The sequence below is a fragment of the Camelus dromedarius genome, chromosome 34, assembly GCF_036321535.1.
Source record: "Camelus dromedarius isolate mCamDro1 chromosome 34, mCamDro1.pat, whole genome shotgun sequence".
Lineage (NCBI taxonomy): Eukaryota > Metazoa > Chordata > Mammalia > Artiodactyla > Camelidae > Camelus > Camelus dromedarius.
The window spans coordinates 15,838,130-15,857,410 of record NC_087469.1 but is presented as its reverse complement, the minus strand read 5'-3'; the positions used below and the strand labels follow the sequence as shown (position 1 = coordinate 15,857,410).

The 19,281-nt window shown below is 42.0% G+C and overlaps 1 long non-coding RNA gene across 1 annotated transcript; it reads left to right on the top strand.

Annotated features, from left to right (window-relative positions):
- The first annotated feature begins 10,864 nt into the window (after positions 1-10,864).
- LOC135319924 (uncharacterized) lies at positions 10,865-14,207 on the top strand. The gene is made up of 3 exons (XR_010379000.1): positions 10,865-10,962; positions 11,201-11,624; positions 13,051-14,207. It is a non-coding gene; the product is annotated as an uncharacterized LOC135319924 (long non-coding RNA).
- Positions 14,208-19,281: the final 5,074 nt, after the last annotated feature.

Below are 19,281 nucleotides of genomic sequence, written 5' to 3'. Positions count from 1 at the left end.
CATTTGTCTTTTTTTTTTTTTTTGTATGAATCCATCTGTTCTAATTGCACTCTTTTATTTGTAACTAAGGCTACTTCTTGGGAGGCATGGAATGCTACCTTTCATATCTGGTAATAAATATGCTCAGATTTCAGCCTGGGGATCGCCTTTCTCTCACAAACACCTATCAAAATGCAGACCGTTGCCAAAGGTTTACAAGCCCAGCTCAGACCTCCTGGGAGCTTGCTGTGTCTTCAGCAGAGTGCTAGGCATTAGAACTAACACTGTGAACAGGACAGAGGGGGAGCCCCACCTCAATAATTTATAGTCTAGTGGAAGAGAAAGGTTTGTATACCTGCAATCGGGCGCGATAAATTCCGTGACAAGGGAATTCAAGGTGGGAACATGCAAGGAGGTGCCTAAACTGCTTCCGGGGACTAGCGAATGCCCCCACAGAAGGAACTGATAATTAGGACTTGACAGATAGCTACCTGGGTAAAGAAATGGCTTGTTTCAATCACCAGGAGCAGGTGCATAAAACCCCAGAGACAAGAGATCATGTCATAACAACAACAACAAAAAAATTAATACTAAACATGAAAAAATAAAAAGATAAAAGTTTAAAAAGATGCAAAAAAGAGATGAACATAGCATTGGCAAATAATTGGTCCTGATGGCTTGGAGGAGGGGGCAAAGGCGAGGTGAGGAACGGCTTTGTAAGCAAGGTCAAGACCCGTGTTTTACCTGAAGCAAGGGAGCAGCGTTGTACATTCACATGTCAGAAGGGGGCTAGGGCTGCAGTGTGGAGAATGGATTACAAGGGAGCAGCCTAGAGGCAGGGCGGCGGGTTACAGTGGTGGGTGGAGCCATAATAGAGGAACAGCTCAGATTTACTGAGAGCTTTTCATGTGTCAGACACCATTTTTTAACATGTGTGTTAACTCTTCATTTCTAACCACAACCCCGTAAGGTCATATAACTATTATTCCTATTTTGTGGATGAGGAAGTTGAGATACAGAAAGACTGAGGAATTTGCCCAAGTTTACATACCTCGTAAAGAACACATCAGAAGTTTTAACCGAGAGAGTCTCAGCCCAGAGCCCACCTCCTTAATCACTGCCCTCTAATACTTAGAACAGGGTTGTATCAATGAAGACGGAAGACAGATCCTCAGGACGGAGAACTAAGTCAGTTCCAGATCAGAGTGAAGTTTTTGATGCTCAAGACTGAACTGAGCATCAGACCAGGTAAGCAATTCTTAGTGGAAATGCACCCAAACTAAAGAGGTCGAGAGAAGGGTGCAGGTCAAAATGAGAGGTCACTACGCAGGTCAGTAGAGCAGGTCAGAACAGCCCAAAGTAGAGACCGAACATTTCAAAACAGAAAACAAACCAAGTGGAGCAAAGCATGTAGGCTCAGGAAAAAGGAAATATTCAGAAACCAAGTATTCTCAGCCACTGAAGGAAGAGAGCCAAGACGCAGGAGAACAGAAGTGAAGTAACACAACGAGACAGACCAGGTTATGTGAGACAGGTTTTTGCCTCAGGCCTGGAGCGTCTTTACAGCTCCTGTTGAGTTCCACACTCACCTCTGGGCTGTGTCCTGCTGGGGTCGAGGGAAGGGAGCAGGTAATTGAGAACATGTGATTGAACTGACGCCTGTTGGAAAATGGGGAGCAGTAACTGATAGACGTTTCTTCCAGTGAAGAACACGGAGGATATAATATAAACACCTGGTATTAACAGACTAGTGGATTCTGCTACCTTGCAGAAACTAAATCAAGACTTGTGGTATGTGTGAATAAATGAATGAGTGAAGCGCCTTCTTCTAAATAAAAGGAGGTAGCTGTGCGTCTGAATTATCCTTCCTAATGTGGACAGCTAATGGGCATCCTTTTCAATGCTAAGGCCATTATCAAAGACAAACCCCAGATTCCTGGTCCCTTTGTCAATATGATGAAACTTTAAATAATGTTTTTCTATATTGTGGAGTTATATTAAAAAGAGTGAGATTATTTGAGAAAGGACGACCTAACTTTGGGAGCCTGTTCTTCAGCTGACCAGCCTCAGCCTCACCATGTGGAAACCTGGGATAGTCATACTGAAATCTCAAGCTAATTATAAACAGGAATAAACCCTTGTACTCACAGTCAACTGGCTGTGTTACCAAGATGCCAACGTAATTAATTCCTTGGTGAACGCAGAGTCTTTTCATCCAGCAGTGCTGGGACAATGGCATCGCCGTAGGCACAATGATCAGCTTAGACTCACCTACGCCCTACACAAAAATTAGCTCATGATCGTAGAGTTAAATGTAAAAGTTAAAACAATTTGTATGAGATCATAACAGAAAAATTTGGATACTTTTTCTTAGACAAAGATTTCCTAGATAGGACTCCTGAAAAGAAAAAAAAAAGTTGATAAATTGGGCTTCATCAAAATTCATAACTTTTGCCCTTCAAACGACATTATTAAGAAAATAAAAAGACTAACAACAGAATGGGAAAAAAATACCTGCAAAGCACGAATGTGATCAAGTCCCAGCATCCAGAATTTACAAAGAATATTAGTCACTCACATACTGAAAGACAAACAACCCAATTAAAAAAATGGGTAAAGAGTATGAACCGATATTGTCCCCAGGAGAACACAGATGGCAATGAAAGGATGCATAACATGCTATTCCTTAGGGAAATACAAATTAAAATGCCATTTTTCACCCACCAGAATGGTTAAAATAAATAAGACAAGACAACAAGAATCTTTGATGAAGATGTGGAGAAATGGGAACCGTAATCCGATGCTGGTGAAAATGTAGCATGTTGCAGCCACTTTGGAAAACGGTTTGAGAGTTTCTCAAAAGGTTAGACATAAAAATACCATATGACCCAGAAATCCCACTCGTAGGAACATATGCAAAAGAATCGAAAATATATGTCAATACAAAGACCCGCACATGGATGTTCAGAGCAACATTATTTATAGTCGCTCAGGACTAAAAAGTACCTGAATGTTCACCAACTCATGAGTGGATAGATAAGAGGAGGTATATCCTACATGAAATAACGTTCAACAATAAAAAAAAATGAAGGCACTTTGGACGCATGCGATGGCATGAATGAGCCCCAAAGGTTATGTTCAATGAAAGTCAGATACAAGACACCATCAATCGTATGGTTTCTTTATATGAAATGTCTCAAAAAGAAATTTTAAAGAGATCAAATGTAGATTTGTGCTTGCCAGGCGCTGGCCGGTGTGAGTGGGTTAGAATTAGCTGCCAATGGGCAAAAGGGGTCTTCATGTGCTAAAACTGATTTATTGTGCTAATTGCACCATTTAATAAAGTTAGTAAAAATGATTGCATTTTCCATTGGAAATAAGTGAATTTTATGACATAAAAAAGATTCTTCAATAAGGTTGTTTAAAAAAAAAACTAAGGAAAAATCCAAGTGATCATCAGTCAGCTTTTACCCTTAGAAGGTTGTTTTTGCTACATACTTGAGACAGAGGGCTCTGCATAACAACTCTGCTGCGTGAACAGCCCATCTTCCCACCCCCCCGTCCTGGCTCCCGGCAGCACAGACGCTCAGGGCAGGGCCCAGCTGGCGGGGTCCGGAGTCGCCGGCTTCTCCGCTTGCCTGGGTGAGCACGCTGGCCTCAGCATGTTCGCACTCCTTATTTGCTGCCTCTAATACATACATTTTGCCTCTAGCAAAAAGTCTGCGAATAGTTAATAAGAATAATGAGCAGCAGCAGAGAATTAATGGCCTCTTTATTATGAGAGATGGAGTCCAGTGTTCAGTGTTCTTGAATAGGAAAATTGTTTTATAGGCAAAATTGACTGGAGAGACCTTATTTAGCCAATTTTAACGTAATGGGTTTTGGCTCCTAAATGTCAGTAAATGCAGAAAGGAAGAGTCCAGGTAAGGTCTGAGCCGCTCACACAGGCACTTCCTCAGTTATGAAGGGACGATGAGGCTTGACTCTTGGGCAGCAGGTGGAAGGGAGGCTACTTGCTTCTCTTGCAAAAGAAAAACACAAGAGAACAGCCTCTCAGGGGCATGTGAGCTTTATCTTGGGTTACCTTTCGGCTTGCAGATTATTTTTATTCTTTCCAAGGATGCTGAAACCAACAGGACATCCGTGTGCTCACCACCTGGGGCCACAGTAAACTTAGTATGCACAGTATACTCCTTTGAGTGAGAGGCTCTTATCTGCCTCACTGCCAACACGACTTGCGTTCAGGGTAGCATGTCCTGACAACACTGGGCCAGACCCACGCTGGCCAGGTCCCGGGTGAAGCAGATCTGGGGTTCCTTGCGGATGGAAGCTCTGGACACCTGGCCACCAGGTATCGTCAATGCCATTACATTGTGTAAACGGTCCAACTGACAAGGGTACTGGGTTACACTGTAAGAAAGCAGCCTTGTGCCTGTCATACATTTATTTAAGCTGTTTAAAAACAAGCAAATAAACAACAAAAATGAACAACACCACAGTCACAAAACTCAGAGCAGAAGTTGTTGAAGTGGTGGTAAGCAAGTTAAGAGTGCTAGTGTCAGATGACTGTTATACCTCGGTTCAAATAAAAGTGAATTAATTCTAGTTACTCTGTCCTTTAAAGGGTTCTATCAGCAATGAAGTATCTCCCTTCTCTGCTTCCTTCCGCTCCTATGAACACCACCAATAACAACTAAATTTGTTTTCTATGCTCCCATCAATGCAATCAGATGTACCCACCCCAGGGAACTACGTTTTCCTCCACCTCTGCATCTATCTTTCACATGACAGCGCTAAACCCAGCCAGGCAACTCACCTGGACAGTCTTCTCAGTGAAATTTTTCAAGAAAGAAGGAAATTAATTATCTTGAGCTCCTTCTAACAAAGCTTTCTTCCCGCTACAAAATTCAGCGATTAACCGTATTTACTTCATTCTCAAGACAGCTCCCACTACATTCTTTGAACTGCTTTTCTTTGGGGGGTGGTAAGAATAATGGAACAAAGCGGCAAAGGATTCTGGGATGAAAACAGCATGCTGGCATCAAGCCCCAGGCTTTTACAGATCCAAGTGGAAGGTGCCACAGAGGTGAGTGGCTTTGAAGGAAGCTCACAGAGATAATCAATTTGATCACACAGGCAGACACTGAGGTATTTGTCAAAATGTCAAGGTTATGGCGAGTGCCGATATATTTGCTTTTCAATGCATTAGTCTTTGTAAAAGCCTGTATCTAATGCAACATTGGACACAGTTCTGTTTCTTTTTTTTTTTTCTCTCCTATCCCAGTCTTCTGTTAGGAAATACTATATGCTAGTTTTTTCTTTTTTTTTTTAAGGAGCTGAATTTTATACATAGAGACTTCCTGCCACACAGAGGAAGAAGAGAAAGCTATGTATTTGTGTGCTTGTTGTTTATTTTTGGAAGGGTCGGGAAACATATAGCAGTAAGTGACTGTCAGGCCCTTTCTTCCTCCGTGCTACACCTAAAAGCCAGCGGGGAGATGGATCTTCGGGAGAATAGAAGACTTGGCACAAGGCAGCCTAACCTGGACCACCACCCTAACAAAAGCCAAGGGGCACCCACACCCCCAGCTCACGTTAACCAAGACAGCCTGCTCCTCGTTCTCCACGTGGCAGACTGGCACATGTCCTGGGCCTTTAATTGTTTTGGTTTCTGTAGATTTCAAGGACAATCTCTTGTTCTTTTCCGAGGAAGACTAGGGCTAGATGGGTAATGCTCTCTCCCAGCTTTCTGTGGTTCATGAATTTACTTTTTTTCTGGACAAAAATGAAGAATTCTCCCTCAGCATCCCTTCTCTGCTCCCATGTAGCACATACCTGGGTCTGCCTATTCTGTCTTGGAATGTTCGCCTGGTGGAAGAATTTAAGGTCTTCTCAGCTAATAACATAAGAATATTTCAGATATGTCGTTGTGGTTCTTCTGAAATGACTTGGACCTGGGTTTCTGTCCTATTTCCTTATCAGCTGAGAACTTGGCTGGACATATTTAAAATTCTGAGGCCCCTGCAGACATAGTAGACAATCTTATGGCTACCAGGGAAAAGGGGTGAGAAGGGATAAATTTGGGAGTTTGAGATTTGCAAATGTTAATCACTATATATAAAATAAATATAAAACAAATTTCTTCTGTGTAGCACAGGGAGCTATATTCAGTATCTTGCAACAACCTTTAATGAAGAAGAATATGAAAACGAATATATGCTTGCATATGCGTGACTAGACATTATGCTGTACACCAGAAGCTGACACATTGTGACTGACTATACTTCAATGAAAAATAAATAAATAAATAAAAATTCTGAGCCTCATTTTCTTCATATGTAGATAATTGTAACAATTACAACAGCAAATGTTTAGTAAGAGCTGAGTACTGTTAGAAGCGCTTTATGTGTATTAACCCATTTTATCTACTCAATAACTTCAAGGTAGGCATCATAGGTCTACTTTACAGATGAGAAAACAGGCGCAGTGAGGTCACATGATCTACCCAAAATGAGAATGAATTGAGATAAACAGAGAAGATTATCAGCACTGATCTTGGGGACGGTGCTCAATAAACGTCCTCGCTCCCCCACTTCCTCTCTCCTTCTCTTCCTCCCTAACTTTCACATCCTTATGAATACTTCTCTGCAAGCCTTAAAAACCACCATGGACACGAATGATGGAACACAAGGCACTACTTTCAGAATTCTGATTTTTGCCAAAGACACAAAATAGGCAATGAGAGTTAAAGACGAATCATTTTACAACTGTGCGGTGATTGTTTTGTTGTCAGTCTGACCGTCTAGCCCAATGTCCTATATGCATTGAAAACTATAGTCTGGATGTTTGGTGTAGCACATGCGCTCCGATATGGAGTGTCAGCTGGAGTCAAGAAGCTCGTGGCTTGCCCAGCTCTGTAGCTCTGACTTTCAGTAAACAGATCCCTGCTCTTCCTTGGGCACAGTGCAATCATTTGGCCTCAGTTTACCTATCTATATAATGGGGTGTATAATAACTGCTTTCATCTGACTCATGATGAGGATGAAATGATGCAGTGGATGTGAAAGTAACTTGTAACTAGAAGGACCTTTTAACTTAAAGCAACTGACCTCACATTCCTGAAGGAGGGCTGTGTTTTCAGGCAGCCCGGCTGCATCCAGCTCTGCTGGGGACGGGAAAACGCAGTGATGAAACTTTCACCGCTAGCAGCTTTGTTCTGAGCACCGACCAGTTAGAGAGACCAAGCCAACTGCCATTTCCGGCCACACGGGAAGGGGCCATTTATATAACTCGGCTCATTTTGCAGCCTCTACTGAGCCCACTGGATAAACTGTTAGAGAGCCGTTGGCTGTTATTGGATTTAGCCCGAAGGGTAGAAACAGGGAACTGCCTGGGATTCTACGGACACAATTCTTGCAGGGTAGTTTTGCTAAAAGGAAGAGAGCAGGGTAGTGAGAGCTGAACCACAGGGTTTCTCTTCTTTCTCTCTCTCTTTTTTTCCCTCTCTCTCTCTCTCTGTTTAGATATTCTCTGAGAGAGAGAGAGAGAGAGGAGAGAGAGAGAGAGAGAGAGAGAGAAAGCATCTAAATGCATAAACCAGAGCACATGCCAAGGAACCAAGACAAACTTTCTTAGCAGCCTGAGAACAGGAATGCTGAGCCAGCTGAGGAAGGAGACCTGATAAGATTCCAGTGTCAACGGTTCATGGCAGAAATAAGAAGGAAATAGCAATCAGTCTTCCAGAAGAGAAAGTGCAGGGATTCGCTCTCCCATGAAGATACACTTGATGCTGACATTCCTTCCTCCTTCCTTCCCTCTGATAGTCATGCAGCAAGAGACTAATGCATCAGAAGCCCTCCTCCCATTGCAAGGATTTTTAAATGTGGTCTGATTCAGGTGAGACAAACCCAGCTTCATTATGATCACCGTGTCGTTTTTGATAGTGTGGAAATGGAATTCCATCATCCACTCAAACCCTTTGCCCAGGACTCCTTCAAGAACCTGAGTACCAGTTTGCAGGGCAGCCCGCCAACAGCAAACCAGGGAACAGAGCGAAGCCCCCAGCTGTCCCCTCATCAGCATTCTTCTCTAGGAATCTAAGAACCATTCATAACAGACTTGCCTTGTCCCTATTATAACCTTAAGATAGTTATGCAAATTAGCAACAGATTGAAAGAACCCATGATACTGGTCAGCAGACTTTTTTAAGGCAATATATATCACTTAGCCATTGTTCTCGCTACTGTTGTAAGTGCTATAAAAGAGGCATCTACCACATGCCCAGAGTTCATGGATTGAATTCTAATCAGTTTGCTTCAACTCCACACTCTGTTGTCAAATTAGCTCTATTTTTCGCTCTCTTTTTCCTGCATCTCTTGGCTGCCAATCCTCCTGTGTATCTAACATCTATTCTCCATGCTGGTCCTTCCAACTACTCATTTACCTGCTCTCCTTGGATCTTGCCGGAATAGATTTTCCTGTCCTTGTTCCTCAGCTGTCCTTTCCCTGATGTAACCCCTCTGGATCACGCTCACACCCATCCACCCCCATTTCATTGGACTGGATAATGTGACAAGGGATCTGCACAAAGTTTATCATCAAGCGAGAGACTTATTTTGCATCCATCACGTCCCTCTCAGCTAGCACGGGGCTACTGAAAGTCACAAAGGTAGATAGTTGATAACTTTAAAGAGTTGCCCAAATTTATCTGGCAAGTAAACATCACCTCCATAATGTCTTTCATCACTTTTTTCCTTCATAACACATATAACATAGGATACCTTCCTTCAGTCTACCATCTAAATTTTGAGACAAGGAACAAACAAACCAAAAAAACTAAACAATCCAGTTCTAAACAACAAAGACCACAGATAGGAGATGTCCCAGGGGATGGTGTGATTAATTGCTAACTGAGAGAATCACTGAAGTCTGTGAGCTCAGGAGCAGGGTCACCGTGCGCGAGAAGCCTTCATTGCAGGGAGACATCGAGGGTAGCCTTTCTCACAGAACTGCACTAGGGGTCAAAGGTGGAGTTATGCCATAAAGAGGACAAAAGCCCTGGCAGAGGGGGTTGGCTCAACCGACACCTGGGAATGTATCACTCTAAGTCCCAGTCCGTAGTGAAAATTTAAGATTATTAAGACTCAAGTTAAATTGAATTGACTTATGTCTTTGTTATCTTCATTAAAAACAAAAACAAAAGCAAGCATAAAACCCCAGAAAATCCCTTATGGTCCAGCAATTTAAGTCTTATTGTAAGCTCTTGTAACCAGGGCCTAAGAAATAATTTGTGTGTGTGTGTGTGCAAATGGCCTTTGGAAGGACTTAAATTTCGTTTTTGTGCTACCAAGTGAGACTTCACAGATGAAGAACGGCGAAGTGCCACCCCTGGGAACATGGAAACTCCGCTCAAGCACCACTAACCTGTAGCCAGACTGACGCTGAGTCTCTTCACGATTTCCGTCTTTCCCTATCTGTACCCTAATCTCACTGACTAGGTGCCTTTGAAGCCCAGCTCTGCCTTTCATCCTTCGGACTCTTCATTAGCTCAAGTTATTTGATCTCTTACAAGCCAGAAATATTCTGACATTGAGATTTCCACAAGACCCTCTTACCTCATCTGAGCCTAAAGCAGCCCTTCCTAGAAGATATCTTTGCCCCTGATAATCTGAGACCCATCCTTTACTGACTTTGCTGGTGAAGCCTTGATAAGACGATCTTGGGTCTTCCCTCTACTTAAGAAAATGGTCAGATGGCAGCAAGTTCAGGCTGGAAGTGGTGACGCTTTTAATAGTTGAGCACAACTGAGTTCTACTCACCTGATTTTAAAGGCAGAATGTTTGTTGCTGATAGATCGGGGAGACACCCTACCCACAAGCCTATGGTTTAAAAGCATTTGGTTTTAACAAAACGGGCGGTGAAACATGTAATGCAAACAGGACCAAGCACGGCTGTGATAAACGCGTCTTATCCAGGGTAGCGCCATCAACGTGATCTGAGCTCACAAATCCTGCTCTTGGGCAGCAACATAAATCCACCGGGGCATCTTACCAGCAGCGAAGGGCAGGGGAGCCTGTGAAGGAGGAGTCTGTCTCTAAATCACGGCAGAGGTAAATAAATATCTTCAAGAATCTAGATGATCATCCTTTCAGAAGGTGGCTCGTGGGGACAGATTTATTCACCCTGCACTGATAGCCACCAGAACGAGAAGAAACTCCAAACTGCAGCCATTTTTCACAAGGCGGGCCAAGGGCTGGGGACCGCTACGCCTCAGGTTTCCAAGAGAGTATCATTTTAGTTTCTTTTGTTCGCTCATAGAAAGTTGAGACATTGCACTAATATCTTAAAGCATTGTAATTCTTACAGATTTTCATAAAAATAAAGTCATGAATCAGTGGGGAAAAGGCTTTGTCAGATCATGTGTTCCAATTTTTGGTGTAGGAAATCTATGCTCACCATCAGCTGGAAAGCTCAGGCTGTGACAAGCTCTGCCTGGGTGAAGGAAGAGCTCCGATCTATGGCTTGTCTGCTTTCTGGCAAGAAACAGGGGATAGAAGAAGAATACGATGGAATTTTTATGTTTGCTCACTTCAGCTCTTCTTGTTCTGCTGCAATATCCATAACGAAAATAATTGTAATAATGCTACTTTAATTTTATGTTCCAATCCATAACTCATAAACTGCTTTGTATTAGTATGACTCATAATAGGAGGAAGGTCTTTATTATCCCCATTTTGCAGATAAGGAAATTATGAATTGAATAAGAGAACTGTGCAAGGTTACAGGCTAAGTAAATAATTGACCTGAGGAAGCTGCTGGATCACATGCCTTCCCGAGATATTCTGCTCACTTTTGCATATTGGGATAGATGCCTCAGAGTGTCCCTGTTACCCAGTGACCACTGGAGAAATAATGAGATAACAACGGGAAAAATTGTAGCTTCTGTGCAAACTTCAAGTCCCAAGAACCAGTTTGCTTTGAATGGTAAGAATCGTTATGAGACTGATTTTTAGGAATAAAGAGATCTCAAACCAAGCCAAAGGAAGATCACACTTACCTAGATTAAGACACTGTGTACTTTTTTTGTTGCACTTCTCACCATTGAAAATTTAGATTTAATTGTGTGTGATCATTTAATTAAGTCTTCTCTCACTAGCCTGAAACTTCCTTTAAAACAGGGATTTTATTTGCTCTTTTGCTCATCGTTTTATCCCTTGTCTAGCACAGCGTCTGGCACTCTACAAGTGTGAACTGAATGGTTGAATGAATGGACTAATGAGAACACCGAGACCCTGAAGAAGGACAGAAAAAAAATGACCTTCAGTTTGGAATAAGGAATCTCACATTAAATATGAGAAGAATTAGATGGGACAGTCTTAGACATACAACCCACTTTTTTGATTCTATGCTTTGAAATAGAATTATGTCAGTGTAGCCTTAATTTCAGCTGCTGGTACCTTATCATGGGAGATCAAGAAGAATCAACACGATTTTGAGTGAATGGAAAGGAAAGAATGAGAGAAACAGTTCCCTGATTGAACAAAAATAAAATTATCAGAATACTGGGATAGCCACAGTTAGAGAGAATATTGCTTCTCAAAATGTGCAGTGGACAACAGCCATTATAAACATTGCTTCTAGAAGAGGTAAGTCTAACTCCTCTCCTGGCATGGCATGCGGTGTATGATATTCCTTGGGTGGAGGTTCCTTTGCTTTCTGCCTGTATCCACTTAAAAATACTTACCATCATGGGTGGAAGAACCTAGAGTCCACAGAATGTATAGAGGTTGGCAAAGCGGAGTAACTGGAGTGGGACTTAAACCTCCATCCTGGCCTTATTAATGGTAAACATAACTAAGCTGAGCCAAGTGGCTTTGGCTCTAAGTTCAGCTTCTGTGTTTCTCTCTTCCTTGTTTCTTCTGTCTTAAAAGCAGTCTCAGAAAGGTCATTGTGAGGTCAAGTTGATGTATGCAGCATCTTTAAAATGGTAAATGGCCTGTAAGGAGGGTAATGGCTGCACTCACCACCGCTGATTTCTTGTAAAAGAGTATTAGTTGCTAAGAGCAATAGAAGGCTCCTGGAAGTCTTCAGATGTGTCGCTATGGATTATCAAATTTCTAATTTGGTGATCTTAAATCAGGGAGAATTTTTGCTCCAGAAAGAAATAAATTGTATATATTTACATATAAATACACACACATATGTATAAAGTTTGCAAGTTCTCAATGCATCTATGTTGCTTTTAACTCTGAACAACATGTTGGGGTGGGGTATTGATTTTCCAGTCTTCCACTGCTGGTAGTGCAAGAAGTGTCTTACGGACACTTGTCTCCAGCTTTCTGTGTAAAGGTTAATATTAATTAGGAATACAGTAGCATGTTAGTTAAACATTACATTGGATCTTAAAAGCCAGGTTCTCTTCATCCTCAATAGCCCACTTTTCCTGCCACGGCTCACTGTCTTGCTGCCCTTCCCTGTGCTTTCCCTTCGCTTCTCCCCTGGCATATGACTCATGGTCTCAGGTCTCCATTTCAAAGCCTCATAATGCCTAGTGCAGCCTGAATATGTAGTAGGTGCTCCAAAGAAAATTTGTTGAATAGTTCAACTACAAGAAGAGCAAAACTCTCAAATCCGTTTAGAGTTATGCTCTTCCTTGGGTAGATTCGCTAACATGGAAAAGTGTGTCATGAATTAAGACACCAGATGCAACTCTACCTCCAGAATTAAACAGAGCTCAAATAAAGGTAACGCTACCAGATTGTTCCTAACAGGTGCCCCATCCTTATCTGGAATGTCAAATTTTGTTTATTCAAGTCTTCTTCAAAGACAGGTTCAAAGGCTTTATCAATGTTTATAAAGCATTTCAAGATTTCCCTGAAAGTCACTAAAGAACAAAATGCTAGTTATAGTTCTAACCAAGCTGGGAGTCAAGCTCATCAAATATTACCAGGAAAAATTCTCCAGCTAATTGGACTTTGCTTGTTTTCAAACACCTGCCAGCATTTTTTTCATACCCACAGGTTTTTAACTACAATATAATTTCTGGGATTTGCTTTTATCTTTTTTCCCCAGAAGTTTCCAGGAAACATCCTTTGCATCAGCCCATTCATACTTCAAGTACCCCCACACAATATGATGAGGTGGGAGTGAATGAGGACTCAGAGGGACCATTTTGAATTGGGATTTCTAAGAAAAGGTTTTCTTCACAAAATGGATGCTGGTAAAGCTGGAACTGGAACCTAGATCTGCTGTTCACTAAGTGATGGGAAGAAATCTCCTGATTGGTGTTACTGTTCAAATTTTAGGCAGTAATAGTCAGGGGGCAACATGAAGGTAACTGTACGATGCCATGGTACAAACGGAGCTCAGCCTGATAATCAACTCAAGAATAAAGAAAGCTAATTTTGCATTTTCAAGACTCTAGCTGATCTCTAGCCCTGTGGCTACTGCAGCAAATTTCCTGAAATCACCTGTTGGTCACCCTTTGCCTCATTAAATGACTGTAGATTAATAAGCATGCGGAATCAGGAGACAGTTCTGTCCTAGGGAAGGCAAATTGCAGTCCAACTTCAAAGCAACACACCTGACCTCATATAAAAGTGTTCTAGCTTATTACTTTGCACGACTGTGTGTTTCAATTTATTACACTGATGACTTACCTTGTACTACTCTGTGTTCAATTATGTATTTCCTGTTCTCATTACAGACCTTCAAACGACCGCAAAAACATATTCATTTAATGCTTTTTCTGTTCTTTTAAAATTTTTATCACTCAGAAAAGAGGAAGAAAATGGTTTGAGCATTAGCACTGGGTATAAACTCAGACCGAGTCTATGTACTTAAATTACTCTGATAATTGGAGCAAAGAAACTCTTTTACCTGAAATATCTGAAGAGCAGCTAGGAAAGTATAGTTGGGGGAGTCTTAACTATTCAGATATTTTGCATAAAATAGCGCATCTACTATGTAACTTAATACAAAGAAAGCAGAATAATGTAAAACTCTTGGGGGCCCAAAGAGACCCGTGTACCAGCTGGGGTTTTGGAAAAAGATGGGGACAATGTGTTTTAGTTGAGAGTCTTCCATTTACTAATTTCATGCTTTGGGGGAATCTTAATTTGGGAGAAAAAAAAGGTTACCTGTGTAATGGCTCCTCATTCTTAAATTCTGTGGCTATTTTTATATGAAAAGCCAAAATCAATCCAAGCTAAAATAACTAATAAAATATATATGATGAACAATGTGTGAGTCAGTGTTCTCTCTTACTCCAGAAGGAAAGGAGGATCATAAGGATGCTCTAGCCATTGTCTTCTCCTAAAATAGGTTTGTCAGCAGGTTACGACTTAAGGAACAAAGGCCATAGCACTCGTATCATCACTATAACTCACTTCTTCTGATGTTTGAAATGCATCTACTGAGGATGACAATGATCTAAGGCTTAAACGTTGATACCTCTGAGAGAAGTAACCCAGTTACTTTCGTCCTAAGGGATGCACAAATGCCTTCAGTGCCCATCCTGAAGAACACCACAAATGCCAGTGGATTCTCGGGCAGGAGGCAGTGAATCTGTCGTGCAGGAGGAAGAGAAAATGGCACGTGCCAAGTGGGAGCGCTAGATGGGCAGAGAGGAAAAGGAACAAGGCAGCTGGTACGCAGTTGATCAGAGCCACTGTCTAATTAGCTGCTCTCCTTTCCTTTCTCCACAAATGAGCAAGTGGAGACTTTACATGAATTTGGGGCTCTCTGTAATCTGAGGCTTAGAGCCATTGACTGAATCCATAGAAGGGCTAAAAATTAAAGGCGGTTTCTCCTTTTGGAAACCCTGCCACTCCTCCGCCCACAGTCTCTCTCTGCTCTAACCAAGGCTAGACAACGCTTGTGGCTAGACAACGCTTGCCCCTAGACATTAGGCACCATTCCTTGGGCTACTGGTTAGCACTTCTAGTCTCTCCACACCTCACGTAGAGCCATGTGTTTTTTAGAATGCTGTTAAATTCTCTCCCAAGACCTCATAATGAAATACCTTTTATCCTTATTAATCAAAAAGGCATGTGATTCAGTATTTTTGAGTGGGAAACAAAAAGTATTGTCACTATGAGAACATCACAATATTATGACGCATGACTAGAAACATCAATTCAAAGCCACAAGCTGAACATGACAAATATTGGACAAGCATGTCTTCGTTTAAGTTACACAACGGCAGGTGATCTATTTGTTCCCCTGACTAAATTCTTTTTACCAATTTGATTCAAGATGGAAGGAGTAAATCTCATGGACGGCGTGATGCCTTCCTGTGCCCTGAAATTCGTTGGTTGCTGTTTTCTTCACTCACTGCATTCACCTGATAAACATTACGAATTCCTAAATCGTTGCTAGGTCTCTTGCTTGGCTCTAGGAATCTAGGAATACGCAGATTAAAGGGAAGGCCCACTGACCGTGTCCTCTGCTAGTGAAGGGCTTCTGGAGATTGCCATCACCCTCTGACCCGCCCTCGCTCCTCTCTTCCTAAGACGTTGTGAGGATCAAGACTTGGAGTTTCTGGATTACTCAGTTTTCCAAAGCCTTTGAAACAGATACACAGCATCGCCATCACCCAGAGAATTCCCTTCACGCTATTTTGCACTTCATCCGCTGCCAGGCTCAATTTCTAGTTCATCCTGACTTTAAGGAACTGTTTTGATTTAAATCACTCTTATTCTGATTCCCTGTTTTTCAGCATCGCCCAGCTGCGCCTCTATTTTGCTGCTTTCTCGAGGTGAAACCCTGTCAGTTGGTGTGCAAATAAGGAAAGCTCCTTCTAAAGGCAAAGGTAGGGTCTGGAGCCGCCTTTGCTGAGAAATGCTCCTCATTACAAAGGCGTCCGATAACGAGAACCTATTTTGAAACATAAAGCAGGCCTTTCAGGCTGCAGTTGAAAAACATAGTACTTTAAGATTTGTCTTGAATGCTTCCTTTCAAAGGCTGCTTGATGGATTCCTGAGTTTAGAGGGAGTCAGAGGAGAAAAGCATCCTCTTTGCTTTTTCTTTGTTCCCTTAAGAAATTAATGCACCTTGTGATTTATGGAGGCCTCTCCAGAGCCTGGTGTACCGAGGATCCCATTTGCCAGGCACGTCTTGCAGTGATTCATTCCTGGAACCATCCTCAGGGGTAGGTGGTGTGCCAGGCACTCTCCCGCAACGGCACAGTCAAATTGGGATAATTCAAGGAGAGTTTGTTTACAAAAAGATTAACCAGAAAGCAGCAGATGGGCTGTTAGGGGACCACAAGGGATGGTACAGACACCCTGGGCTAGCAGGGGCGGCTGGTGCTAGTCCTGGGCCTAAAGGGACCAGGGGAGAAAAATGTTACCAGAACCTGGAAGAAGAAAGAGTCCTGGAAGCAAGCTGCCTTGCCGGAAGGGTGGAATGATGCCTGGAGGGACGCAGCTAGTGTGAGGCCACCTTTGGGGAAGAAGTTAGAGGAGTGAGCACACCCTCCCTCCATCTCCAGCTCTGGTTCCCCTTTGGCTGAATTCATAGGGAAGCCATAAGACTTATGAGTTCATTAAAGATTTCCTTCAGGTCAGACTCCTGCGACGGGGAGTGGGATAAACAGGTGGAGAGTAGCCCCAGAGGGGCAGCTAGAAAAATCTGGCCCACGCAGGGAGCATGCCCTCTCCGGGAGGTGACCTTCCCCGGTTGCTCACAAGTGGCCTCTCTGCTTTAGGGTAAAGAAGGGTCCCAATTTGTTCAGGACAATCTCTCTTATGCCTGTCTTGCTTATGTGTGAATTGTGTCAATTTTCACTCTCAAAAAAAGTGCCCTGGTTTAGATGATAAATTAGACGGCCATTCTACCCTGACTTAACTTTTCAGCCCATCAAGTCTATTGTCTTGAAAAGAAAGAACCGGTTACATAAATCATAGGCTCAAAATCCCCACACTGTGCACAGAAGTATCAAAACTCCCCACTGCAGCCTGAAAGGCTTCAGTGCTCCACCTTCCCTCTCTCCCCGGCCTCGTCTCCTTCCTCTCCCCTGCTGCCCCAGCCCAGCCCCGGCAGCCCCCCTTGCTCACCTTCAGCAAGCCAACTGCCCTCCTGCGCAGGACCTTTGCACATGCTATTCTCTCTGTTGAGAAAGCTCTTCTCCAAGACAACCTTCTAACTTGCTCTCTCTTTTTCTAGCTTTAATGAAAAAATAACCACCAATCAAATAACTCCTCCTGGACCACCAGTTCTAACTGCACGCCCCCCAGTCAGACTCTTCTTCTAGTCTGCTTTATTGTTCTTCCTGACATGTCACATCACCTGTCTATTTGTTTGTTCATTGTCTGTCTTCTTCCACTAGAGGAGAATTTCCCTGAAAACAGAGACTCTCCTGTTTCACAATTACTGTATCCCTAGAGTTTAGCAGAGTTTCTAGCCTGTATTATATGCTCAATAAATATTCCTTGGACACAGAAAAAATACATGAAGATTTCAGATATAGAAGATAGACTCAGGCTTCAATCTGTAATAGGATGCTTTAAGTAGCATTAAACTGGCTACAAAAACTAAAGAATATATGCAAAATAAATTGTAAGATAATGGAAATGAGGGTGATTATTAATGTTTGGGTGACTATCACCAGCACACAGAGTGAGTGGAGGGACTAAATTATATCTCAAGTTTCTTTCGTTCATTCATATGTACTGTTGGTTAAAATCATTGTATTTTTGCACTTATTTTTTTCCTTAAATTTACTGAGAATGTTTTGATAAGGAATCTCTGTACTACATAAATAAGCCCTTCATTCATTAAAATATTCATGAGTCACACTGCGAATGCAGGATTTTGTGTTTGGTTTATTCAGGCCCAAACAGGTTAAGTGAATTACATCAAAGCACACACCAAACTGATGATAAATGTAGCATTAAAATATAAAGAAGAAGGGCCATGTTTCAAAAAAGAAGACTGCTAAAGTTTGAAATGAGAGAAAGACTTGCTTTCAGAAAATCCTCATGGGAGTTGATCCCCCTGGAATGACCGGCAGACAGATCTGCTTTGTCTCACAAACACTGTCCTCCAGAATGCGATTCTTAATCTTTTATCCAGTCAACCCAAAGGTGGCAGATAATCCAATACAACATCCGACCTGCCCCAATGCTGAGAATAAAGCAGTATTATCTTTATATTGTTCACGTTGTCTTTGACAACCTAAGACATTTCATGTATTCAGAGAAGAATTTGAAACTAAAGCTATAGTTCAGCTTATGACAAGATTGAATCTGTTTTCTTGTAATTATTAACATCCAGAGATTTGATTGTGCCATGTTCTTGTCCACAGTCTCAAAGAAAGTCATAATCGGAATAGACTGAATGGAAAAAGGAAAGAACATCTGAGCAGTGATCACTCCAGGTCCCACTTACGTCTCACAAGGATGGTTTTCGCCATTTTTATGGATGACTGTTCTGAAGCCCAGCTCAGTTACATAACTTACCGACCAGGACTTACTAATTCTGGTATTTGACAGGATCGGGAGGGTTTTAACCCATACCTTTCTCTAAAAGCCATGACCTTTTCCTTAGACCATGCAGTCTTTTCATCCCCAGACCTACGGAGCTAAAAGGATATTTTATTGCTAGAGTTGAAGCCAAGTTCATGCCCAGGCCCTACCAGCTCAGGGATCTAAAGCAATTTGAGAGAATCAGAGTTAACTCAATCGAATTTAGAACCAATTTTTTCCCATTCTCTTGAGGAAGGAAGGTGTCAGCTCTGACCATTTCTACCATCAGACTTTATCACAGCTTGTCCTGTTCTCACTGAATTCTTCCATCCTCAGATTTTCATTCTGAGCCCCAGATGGGTACTCAAGGTTTTGCTGTGGAAGCACTTAGGTAGGAATAGTCTCTTTATATAAACTTTAGTTAGGTACACCTTTCTAAAGCGAGCTTATGGGAAAACGACATTTATTAATGAACATCCCATTTCATTAAATACGTTTAATAAGTTCTTATACTTCGAAAGGATTCTTGAGTATAACGTGTTTGTGTAGAGATCAGCTTTACATTTTCATCCCCAGCACCAAAAATATAAAATTAACAACAACAAAAATGCCAATATTCTTATGTTTTTCAGGAGCACACTGAGTCTAACAAGTATTTATTATTACCAAGTACTGTATTTTTACTGGAGCGTAGCAGGGAAATTATGATATAACCTGTAACATTTAGGGAATTTTGATTTCACATGACAGCCAGGAAATACGTACACATATAATAAATTTCTGTTTTGAAAAAGCTGCTTGGATGTGCAAAGAACTCATGGCACAAGACCTGTGG